General features: G+C 34.4%; 1 long non-coding RNA gene across 1 annotated transcript in view; it reads right to left on the reverse strand.

Moving 5' to 3' along the window:
• LOC111085828 overlaps positions 1-7,822 on the reverse strand; it is a 10,395-nt gene extending 2,573 nt beyond the window's left edge. Inside the window, exon 1 of the long non-coding RNA XR_002610608.1 lies at positions 7,697-7,822. This is a non-coding gene — a long non-coding RNA (uncharacterized LOC111085828). The remainder of the gene's footprint in view (positions 1-7,696) is intronic.
• Positions 7,823-11,233: the final 3,411 nt, after the last annotated feature.

Raw genomic sequence — 11,233 nt, forward strand, 5'->3', positions numbered from 1 at the left:
ATAGCCACATCCCCAATGAAAGAATAAACCATTCCAAGCTTTTACTTGTTGTTAAACAAATGTTTAAACAACTCTATTAAAAGTTGATTTTTATTAGTATTTTTATTTACACACAGAATGTACAGGAATGTTATTAATCCATTAAATTTGTTACAGGTTTTCTCAAAGTATGTTTCATATAATTCAAGCTAGTAACCGTTTTCGTACTGCCTTGCTTTCTTCGTGTTTGTGTTCAGTATCTAAAGCTTCCTTTTGTCGGATATTAATATCTCACATAAAAAAATAAAGTCATTAAACTGAGCTGCTCCATAGGTCCACTTCTTACAAGCAAACTCCATAATTTTGAAGCTGTTTTATAGGTGAACATCATAGACTTATATTTGATTTAAAACGTACCACTACTTATTGAATTATTTTATTATTTTGAGTTTAGAAAAGAACAAGAATAAAACTTCCGTTATAAAATGTACTGGTTTGGTTGAAAAGCACAAAGCTTCACAATGGGGTATCTGTGTTGTAACCACCACGGGTATCAAAACCTGGTTTTTAGCGTTATAAGCCTGTAGACTTACCGTTGAGGCACTGGACGGCTGGAAAGTTTAAGAAACAAATATGATAGGTTAAAGACATGTGTCCAGGCAGTAAAGACAAAGAAAGATTTGTTGTTTTGGTTCAATAAACCAAGTAATAAAGTATTACTTTTTAGGATTGTAAAATGTGAAGGAAAAAAAAAAGATCTTTCGAAATTTCTATAATAAACGTTTGATAATAAGCAAGAAATATTTATAGTGCTTAATGTAAGAATGAGTGGTAAATGTAATTGTAATCTTAAATTATTAAGCTGTGTTGTAAAACAAATATAGTATTTGAATTTAATTCTATCAAATGTGTGCGCGTACACACACACACACATATACACAAAATATCTCATAGTTTATTGTTTCAGCGCGTGATTTGTACCATCATTATTTTGATTCTTTTAATGACATTGTTATTATTCACGAGTAAATAAGATCTCGACAACCCATATAATTTTGTTTTATAATGTAAGAATAGTCTAAACATTACCCATAAAATTACAGCTACTTGTGAGTAAAATCTAAAATTCTTTTGTTTAGCTCATATCTTTAACTTCTTCGGTTCATTTTACTCAGGATATAACTGCAGTTTTATTTACATTTTTTCTTTTAAAACACCGTGAGATTCTGCTGTTTAATTACAAGCATAACAGTGGAAAGTTATTATGTTCACAACTAACAATTCTGCTGTTGCGTAACGATCCGTTTACACCTTCAGTGTTAATAACATGTCTAAAAGAGTCGTTAACTTACAACAATTCTTAAACTTTGAGGTAAGTCTCAATAATGATGGTGTTTGCGTCAGATCGGTTGAATTCCTGACACAGAGAGAAAACTCCAACCAACTAACAGTGAGAAATTTGAAAACTTAAGAAGCACGAACAATGATGGTTATACAAACGCATTCTAGCATTGCCTTAACGAATATATATTTATACCTTCTCTGATCCCTTTCAAATGGGTTCAGGATCTAAGAATATGGAAAATTATATCATTCGAGAAAACATTCATGGAAAAAAAGAAAAGCCTAAATGAGCAAACTAAGAAGATAACATTACTATGCTCATTACTCTGTTTTTTTTTCTCCAGCATATAACAGGGTTTCTAATTTCATTGCAATATCAGAAACATTAGCATTGCGGGTTTTCTTGCTAGTCACTAATGCTGACTGAAAACTCGTATTATTTTATCCACACTGCTTATAATGGTTGAGTACGTCATATTAAAGCGATTTTGGACCCTCACCACATCGTTACAGTCCATTTCGCCACGCCTGGGCATGCTCTATCTGACGACTGTGCATCTTGACACCATGTGGCGTAGCTTTCATTTGTAAAAGGTTTCATCATGAGGCTATCATGTCCAAAGCATACCAATTTTCTCTGCGGACATTCCATAATCCATCTAGTGTACGAGAATGATGGTCTTCCAGCAACCGTTTCAACAGTCCTATTGTGCAGAAATACATAGGCGATGGGAACAGTATGTATTAGTGTGGAATAACATGAATACTCGTTTCATTCTTTAGCTGTTTGAAGTATGCGATATTTTAACGTATATGATTGTGAAAACAGCTTGTGTACACGTGACTTGAGATTATTTTTGCTTATGTTGCATACCGTTGCCTTGGACACATAGATTCTCATTTGTTATATAAACGCCACACTTTGACTACCATGGCTAGGATATGATTTGTTGTAGGACTCTTTCTAGACGCTCCTGATGTCCTAAGTTGATCCATATTCCTTTGTTTCCCAGTGTAATTATGTACAAGGGATATTGAAAACTCTAGATTCTCGATCTGAACTAAACTATATGATTTATAAGTGCATAAATATTTTGCGTCAGGAAGGGCTCTCACATACTTTTTTAGAAAGCATCAGTTTTCGGTGGCATCACACGACCTACGAAACACTGAACAATGTCAAAATGTAGTTATGATTCATGCTGTGTTTATCACGCAACTTGTTCAGTTGTGTATTCAAAATCGTTATAATATTATATAATATAATGTACTCAACCTTCTATAAAAGTTTCATAAGATTTGCTTGTACCTTATGCCGTTTTTCCTATTCAACTATGTTATTTTAATGTAGAAATAATAACACGTTATAGCTGCACGCCGTAACTTAACTGAAATAAGGAATATTCTACATATTTGTCTTCTGAGAAATATTATATTATTCCACATATCCCGCGTATCATTTTAAATACGCGTAAACCATGTGAAATATAGCAGTAAAAATTGGAAGAATGAAAGCTTTCTGAACTTATATTTTGAAACAGTATAGACATATCATATCACCTTTCAAATATAGAAAAAGTTATAAGTTAAATACTTCCCGTATTTTAAAGGAACCCAGGGACGATACTCAATTTCGGTTTTCTGTAGGAAAAAATCGTAGGAGAATATTTACACATTCCCCCTGGACGAGATACCAGTCCATCATAGTTGTATATTTACAGTTGAGTAAAAAATAGTTTGGATATTGATGAAGTTTTGTTCTTTATTATTTTCCTTACAAACATGCATTATAACCCTCTACAGATATCGTTCATTCTTTGCGACAGTTTTCCATTTTTTCACATATGGCAGCACCTTTTACTTGCAACGTCTATTTTCCACTTCTGTTACCAATCTTCTTTCTTCCCTTCTATAAGTTTAAGAATGCTCCCAGTTGCATGACAGTTGACGCTTAAACTCTTTCCAGTATTACACTGATGTCTGTTCGATCCTTTCATCTTTCTTTTTTTCCAAACATGCATAGGTATTGATGTGACATCTCATTTACGCTTGATTCTGACCGTTGCTTTCTGCAGAATCTGGCATGTGTTGGTAGCATACCATAAAACGACAAAGCCATGTGTTATGTGAAGCAATTGTTGCTTGAAGCTTACATAACACATTTGTAGGACAAGTTTCACCTCAGTAGTTCTTCTTTTTCTTGCTTTTTTGTTGAAATAACTTTTTCTCCGGATGTATATTATTTGGTTGTTTTGAATATCAACTGTTTATTTTCTAAAAACCAATCAAGAAGCGAGGGAATGTATATATATATTGCTTTCTAATGAACGTTTCAGTCTCTTTTTAATTTTATTGAAACAAAAACATTATTGTTGGAGAAAATTATTTAATGTAACAAATATACTTGTAAATAATCGATCTTTAAAGATTTCAATAATTATTATCGCTTAATAATATAATAGAAAGTTCATTATCTTTCGGACAGTTTTTACCTTCAGCTAGTGGAATATGCAACACTTGTGAGAGTTGGTTATCTTGATATTTTAGGACTTATCCTAACGAATTTTATTTTCACAAATACTTCTCGGGTATATTTGGACGAATCGAATTTTAAACGTTATTTGTAATAAAATTTAATTCACTGTTGCAGAATTATGGAGTTTCACCAAGTACCGACGGTTTCAAATATCAATTATATATAAAATATAGTAAATAATTGGTAACTATACACTAAATTTATATATATTTATATTTTATGGTAAAGCTACAATGGTTATTTGCCACCGTCCCTGATTTTAAACTATTTGCCATAAGGAAGGTAGCCAGCCAGCAACAACTTACCACCCACCATTCACGTTAAAGGATTGCTGTCACTCTAATAACGCACCCACAACTTACAGTTTGGATAACATTTTCTCTTACTACACTGATTTGAACCCCGCTCACCAGGTTCAAAATCTAATAGCTCTCCCATAGAGCCAACCAGTTTAATGTTTAGGTCAAATACAGTCTTAGCCAAAATGTTTGCATATTTTGTAACAAATAAAATAATTATTATTAACATAGAATATAAATACACCTAACCCTGTCAAACTGAGAAATGCATGTTACATTAACCACCTACATATGTAATTTGTATAATGAGACAGGTTCAATGGATATCAAACAATTTTATCAGACACCTAGAAAGGTGTGTAATTTAGCCCTTCACATATCACAACAAAACCTTGTCAAAACATATATAATAACAAAATAGAACATCAAATTACAAACAATCAGTACTTGGTTGGTCTTCCTTGTACTCTAATAACATCCGCAAGGCGACTTGGCATGCTGTCGATGAGATTATTGATGTAACTCACCGTGATTTCATTCCAAATTATCACTAGAAGGCATTCAATCTCAGACTCACTAGCTGGTTTAGGGTCGTTGTTAGCTATTTTCCGTCTCAATTCTGCCCAACAGTTCTCAATAGGATCACAATCTGGAGACTTTGCTGGCCATGGCAATCTTGTAGCGTCCTCCTGGTCGAGATAATCCTGAACAATACGCTCACATAAAGTTATTGCCAAACATTGCCCTATCACATGGCAGTAATGTCATCTCCATATGATGCTTGTAGGAGGCGCTTTGACATTTCCCTGGAGGATATAAAGAGTAGTTTTTCCACCATGATGAATAGCTACCCAAACATGTACTGCGTCACCTCCTGTGTGTTCCCTCATCCGTTCTCCAGGCAAACGACGAACACGAATCCTACCATCAGCTTTAACAAGCCGGAAACAGGATTCGTCTGGAAAAAATGACATGTTGATAGTGTCCTAACTGTAAGTTGGCATACTGTCTTGCCCCAATAACACAATGACAGCTGTTACTTCTGGTTAATATTGGTTTGTAGATAGTTCTTTTTGCAAAACAACCTTGTTTGGTCAGTATCCTATTCACTGTTCTTTTGGATACCTTGAAATGAATGTGCTCATGCCATTCCTGTCGTAAGGTGTTGCAAGACTTTTTTCGACCTTAACGTGTTAACCTGATCAAAATACGGTCATCTCAGGAAGTAGACGTTCCTGGTACAACATTTCCAGTAGTCAGATGACGTTTCAGGATTCTGGATACTATACTGTTCTATCAATGTCCGTTTGCTTCATACGATTTCTGGACATTCGAACAATTTGACGCCCTATAACTTCTGGTACATGACAAGGCATGACACTACACCAAGTACAGAAAACGTGTCTGAACAAAGCGTTGATTTGTTTCGAGAAAGATTATACCAAAAGCACATCCTTTTATGCAAAACAGGTGTGTTTTGACGAACAAATGCTCAAAACAACTTATAAAGACCAGAATAACAACACGTACATGTTTGTCTGATATAAGCTACATTTTTTGTAATTACTCGAGCATTTACTCAAAAACTACTCCATTCATGTAGACAATAACATCAATATAGAACATTATGCAAACATTTTGACCAAGACTGTATTTATAGTGTATATTAGAATTGTGTCATACTAATTCCCACATCATTAATTCTATTATCTAACGTTATTTGGAAACATTTTCTGAAAACTGAATAGGTTTTCTCTTTCTACTTATTAGCCAAGTAATTGAAATAACTACAGTTTTATGTCGTATAAATAGTTTTAAATCAAATCATTTGTCAACCTACATATATAACCGACAAATAAAACTATGGTGCAAACTGCATAGAGGTCATTTGATAACTTATCCCGAGTAAGAGTAGTATCTAAGAAAGTAATACCCATACAGCAGAATACAAGATCTATCAGACATAATCACTATTTGCAAGCCTCACAAATGCAACTTATGTCGAATTTATTTGTTAGGAGGGGATATAAGCATTAAATCCTACAAAGTTCCACATCTAAAATATCATTCATTGTCTGCATATAATGGAAGCTAATTGCTCCTAATGTAACAGTTCATACATGAAAGAATGACTAAACCGAGTATAAAGTCAAAAGGATATTAAAGATAGAACTATAGCAGTTATAAAGTAAATTTTATCTCCTGAATAATAACTTAGTTGTAGTAATTTACATAATCCATTTCAACTACATGTATTTTTCGATACTAAGAAAATGGAATTTAATTTCCTAATCCCAATAATGTAGTATAGCATCAAATCTGACCATTACATGGGATATTAAGAGAACTGGTGTAATAGTCAACCATAAAAAATAAAAAATAACATGTCCCTATATGGTTTTTTGGATTGAGAATGAATTCTGAACGATTGTTCGTTCTCGGTAATTCTAAGCTGCTCTTCATGAAACTGTATCATTGAAAACTAAATAAGAATTATGGATTTGAGTAACGGGTTGAAAGAAAGATGGAAGCCTAGTGAAACAACTGCATCACAACAATTTGTAAATTTATCTGATAAGAAAATGTCTATTGAGTTCAGAGCTAACGTTTTAAAGACCAAAGCAATTATAGGGATTGTTTAATCCCTAGTTGTAAAGCTTGGAATACTATAATCAAATGTTCCCTGTCCCAACTAGCTGTAAAATTGTAGACAGTAGTTCATGTTTGTAGCTGTTGTCCACTGAAATAAATATAATATTTCAAGCAATGTATAGAAGTTATGGTATCACAGTTAGATCATACTGGATAATGCATTGTAAGTATATGAATACTCAACCAATTAGTGGAAAGGGATCATTTTTGTTATACTCTGTAGTCCCAAGTCTAAAGAAGTTAATGCTCAGCCTAAGTAAACTCTTGACTTATGCTTGTCATTGTCAGTAGACGCCAGGTCCTCTCTCAAATTCTCTGGGTACCTTGTATGTTTTTGTTCTGATCAGTCTTTGCTCTGGAAGAACACTTGGTGAGAACAAAGGCTGTCAACAGTGAATAAGCAACTCAGATTGAGAGAAAGTCAACTTATAAGGCCTATGTAGGTATGGCTAGAATTATTCATCGAAATGGTATTTTAAATATCTCCTCAACAGATCACCAGAATTTACATAATATACAGTATTTCCTTTTATAACAACATCTATGAAGTGACTACGTCACAAGTTCTGGGAATGTCTGTAAATATCATAGCAAAAAGTTTGAATTTCTTGTTCTTCTTTCTTCTGCTTTTTCTTTATTACATGATAACTCAAAACCCAAAACAAGGGTGTCAATTTCACATAGTTTCAAACGGAGTATCCACTTTTATAAGTATTATCAATAACTAGTAGTAATTATTTAAAAATCATAATTCTCATGTAAACGATGTTATCATTACCCTCTGAAGTTAGCTTTCTTACAGAAAGCTTAAGTACAGGGTGAAACAGGAATTACCAACCAATCAAGACACAAGGTAGTATGACGTGAGGTCAAAACAGCCTACTACATTTGTTTTGTTATTAAGCACAAAGCTACACAAAGTGTTATCTGTGCTCTGCCCACCACGGGTATCGTAACCTGGTTTCTAGTAGTATAAGTTCGCAGACATACCACAGTGCCACTGAGGGGCACCTACTACAGGACACACTGTGCGTCATTAACAGGAGTGATAGTTTAGCGATTTTCCAACGTCTATATCTCGGACTTTGGTAATCCAAACTATCATATATTTTCAGTGAATGTGCTCTAGTGGACTCTTACTTCACATACTAAATATCAAGGTAATCCATTAAGAAATACCTAAGGTATAACATCTCCAATTTTGATTGAGTTTCTTCCTTTCTTTTTTCTTCGCACCAAAAGTACGGAAACATTACTTGATAGAAAAACATACTTAACTTTTATGGATTTTTTTTCACATTTGGTACACTGATAGTTCTTTCTAACATACAATTAGGAGTCTAATTATGTGTAAATATAAGCAATGTTATTCAACAAAAACAGCTCAGATTTGACAAAAATGTTTGCGCACGCCTACGCAAAACGTCACGTGAGCTATCGTCTAACATTTTTATTATAGCTTCACCTAAGAGCAAAGTAGACAGTTTTTAGTTTTTGTCATTCGGATTAAAGACAGCTGATTTAGAGAAGCAAAACTATAAGATAAAATGGCGTGCAAATACATAAATATTGGTTAGGCCAAGCAAACTAAAATAGCAGTTTCTAGCTCAAGTTTTCAAAATAATGATACGTGTGGACGGTTATTATTGATTATTCACTGCCAACTTTTTAGCCCAAATTTACTAAGTGATGACAAGAAACTGTTAATCTAAATTCCGTGGCGTTACTGTATAGGAAGCTATTAACCAAACATTTTGCAAAACGTTACACTCCTGAGATGATGCAAGATATACATCGAAACATGTAGAATGTATGAAATTGTTTTCCAGTCACATCTAGGTTTTACCTCTTTTTAACCTTGTACAGTAAGTTAGCTATTAACACTGTTGTAGATAGGAAAACTACCAGCATATATTTTAAAAAATCTGTTTGGTTCTGTAAAGTAAAGGTTCCGAATAATAGGGTTACGATCCTAAAGCTAATGTGGGTTGCTATGGAGTGTTACTTTCTTATTTGCTGTAGCTTGTTAGTGTGTATTGACAAAATGTCATGATATCTAATCAAAAACATCTTAGATGTGAAAAAAGGTGCGGCCAAAAAAAGGATTGACTGTGCCCCCCTCACAGGAATTGAAACCCGGTTTCTTGGGGGGGTATTTGTAGCTAGAAAGTTATGAAAGAAGATTTTCTTAACGAACTTCAGAAGCTACAAATTCATTTACTTCTTCTTGAAGTTTCCCAAAGTATTTTCAATTTCTTGGGCAATGTATTATTTAAACGATAGCAGCAGTTGCTAACCACACTTATGTGTATATGTACATATATATAAATAGGACGCCATCAATACCCTTCTACCTTTTCTCCTATTGTGGCCGTCCAGATATCGAGGCGATATTCGATTCCTATCCCATTGAATTGATCATCATCAGTTCACGTAGCACCCCCGAGGAAAACATCTGGAGGAGTGATATCTAGCGACCGTGCAAGAGGCCCATAGCACCTCACTTCATGTCTACCACCCACGCTTCCTGATACTGGCAACTGTTGGTACCCCTTCTTGATAGAATTCTTAACTGGTGCATCTTTTCCGTACACTCAGCGATATTGTCTTTGTATGATAATGGGCGATTTCATCTCTGCTAGCCTCGGGACCCAAATAGCCTTATCTATCGCCATGTTTGTTAAAGACATATTATAGTGATCGCGCTTACGTTTTACTTGATTACACTTATGGCAAAAAACTGAATTACGTGTACCATTCATCCACCACAAACCGTAAGTTCGTAAACTTTACTATCTTGTGGTGGGTTAAGTTTGTAATAACGTCACATAATTTACAGGTGACTTGGTTTAAATAAATTAACTAACGTGAACATATTTAGATTTTGTTCAGTATACTGGGGCGGAAAGACCAACCTCAGGTAGCTAGGCTTGTCTCAGCTCACCCGGTTTATACTTGAACAAATTTGTCAAGTTAAAGTGATGGGATGAGGGCTTAAGGGCTATTAAAGTAAAGGTTTTTAGTTCTGTTTAACATCATAATTATTAAATTAAAGGGTGGGGGTTGGGAGCCTTCTAGAAATATAGGGTGGTATATTTCTACTATAGGAATATATTTTGCTTTTTATATCTTATAATATTAAATAAAAGTGTGAGGGTTGGGAGTTTTACACTGTAGAACTTAGGATGGTTTTATTCTATGTTAAGGTTATATCTAAATATTAAGGGTGACTGATTTCCCACAACTGGCTGCAGACAGAAAAAGGCAGTAAGAGTACAGACGTTGTGGGTTCAAACACTCAACTTCCAACCCTTAACTGATTCTCCTTAGTTGCAGGCGAGTTTTACATCGGCGTCGGGATCTTGTCTGGTAGATGGAATATCCTCAACGCGTTTGGGCGCTATAACCACTGACATTATCCATTATGACTTACGGGTGACACCTAGGAATGGTAATGGAAGAATTATTTTGAATTTTAGTCTCAATTACAGCCTGTACCTTGGGGATTCTTTTAATTTGTGCAGCGTCTTTAATTTAACTTTCTTTTTTATTTTTGTTCATTTGAATGTCGGGTTTTCACAGGTTTGGATTTGCTGTTATTAACGCAGTCCTTCCTTTTGGTTTTGGCCCCGCATGGCCAGGTGGTTAGGGCGCTCGACTCACAATCTGAGGGTCGTGGGTTCGAATCCCCGTCACACCAAACATGCTCGCCCTTTCAGCCGTGGGGGCGTTATTATGTAACGGTCAATCCTATTATTCGTATTCGTTGGTGAAAGAGTAGCCCAAGAGTTGACGGTGGGTGGTGATGACTAACTGCCTTCCCTCTTGTCTTACACTGCTAAATTAGGGACGACTAGAGCAGATAGCCCTCGTGTAACTTTGCGCGAAATTCAAAAAACAAGCAAACAAACAATGAAACCTTTTGATTTTATTTTGTATGACTGTATAAGTATTAATTTTCTATATATATACAGAAACATGTATATGAAACAGATTGAATAGTTAAATGAACTATGGGTGAAGAGTTTACAAAATTGTATAATAAATCAGTTGTATGATCTGTTGAGGGTCTGGGATTGCACAAAACACTATATAGAAACAAGAATATATACGTTACGTTGTTTTAACCTTTGTCCTTGTATTTGATTCTGATAATTTCCACATAGGAAAGTGAAGACATGAAATAATGATCTCAAATAATCTGTTCCAAAAGGTACTTGTACTTGACATAAAGTAATTTTACTAAAGCTTTATTCCAACAAATTATTCAACAGGTTAGTTATATAAGAAATCATAAAATTTTCTAATTGTATCAACTTTATAGGCTTGTTCGACATTTAAGAAACATTTATCTGTTTAAACTTGTGATCACTATCATAAACAAGCTTTAAGTTACTAAAAGTTAACAATAAACGTACAACTA

The sequence above is a fragment of the Limulus polyphemus genome, unplaced genomic scaffold (genome assembly GCF_000517525.1).
Source record: "Limulus polyphemus unplaced genomic scaffold, Limulus_polyphemus-2.1.2 Scaffold642, whole genome shotgun sequence".
Lineage (NCBI taxonomy): Eukaryota > Metazoa > Arthropoda > Merostomata > Xiphosura > Limulidae > Limulus > Limulus polyphemus.